Genomic DNA, 1109 nt, shown 5'->3' with positions numbered 1-1109 from the left:
TCCTGCGGTAATCAGATTCAGTAGCTCTTTGATATCACACACACAAAAAAAACTTAAAACACACACACGCAAGCACGCGAATGCACAAGAAAAAGCTCGCCAAAGCACGCATACGCAGGTGCAGCAAGAAACAGTTCACCCGTGTATCATTTTCTCTCCGGGAAAATCTCGTTTGTCGGTCCATATTTCAAGCTGCATTAAAGATTCATGACTCGACCGAGAACCTGAAGCATTGGAGATTTTGTCTGGCTGATACTGTGGAAGCCTGAGCCGGGGTCCAAGGAGCAGGTCAGGTATCGAGACCGGGACGAGGGTAGGAGGGATGGGGGGGAACTCGGGAGGAAGGAAAAAAATGCGGAGAGGGAAATAGGGAGAAAGGAAAATAGGAAGGGAAGGCGTGAAGAGCGAGAGGAAAGATGAGGTTTATCGAAGCTATACCTGTTTTGAGACGATTATACCTCATGAAGAAACTAGGTTGACCATTAAAGTAATTACAGAAATCTTGTTAGTACTTATAGGTTACGTCGAGATCCTATATCGTTAGAAGATCCGCGATACCTTAACAGCCATCTTGAGAGGGGAAAGCGTTCCTGAAGGATAGCATAGTAAGAGGTTGTAATTATTCGTGTGGATTTGCATCGGAAGAAACCTGCGTGTGTCCGAGAATGCAGCGACGTGCGTGTATGTGAATATGTGTGCGCATGCATGTTGTGTAGTGCGGAAGCGAATAACATATATCTGGGTACAAAGGTTTATGTTTATTTATGTGTGCAAATGTATGTGAAGGCCGGAGTATTTATATGTAAAGATGCATTACAACGCGCGAGAGATATACATATGTATGCGTTTGTCCGCGCATAGGTAATGTGCTCGCGTAACTTCACAAGCCTTGAAATATGTACTCTATCTCCCCTTCTCCCCCCCACGAAACCAGACGACACCTGGGGGAGATTTACGGGTCGTAAATAACCCTGAGATGCTGCCCCTCGGCGCCCCCAAACCCTCGTACTTCGGCCAAGTGGAACGGTACATCAAGGACGACGTTCCATTGTTCCGCAGCGTCTGAGACAAGCTCGTCACGTGGCAGAACAGAGGAGAACAGGGCCATG

The sequence above is a fragment of the Penaeus monodon genome, chromosome 21 (genome assembly GCF_015228065.2).
Source record: "Penaeus monodon isolate SGIC_2016 chromosome 21, NSTDA_Pmon_1, whole genome shotgun sequence".
Lineage (NCBI taxonomy): Eukaryota > Metazoa > Arthropoda > Malacostraca > Decapoda > Penaeidae > Penaeus > Penaeus monodon.
Note: the sequence above shows the minus strand (reverse complement) of the source record.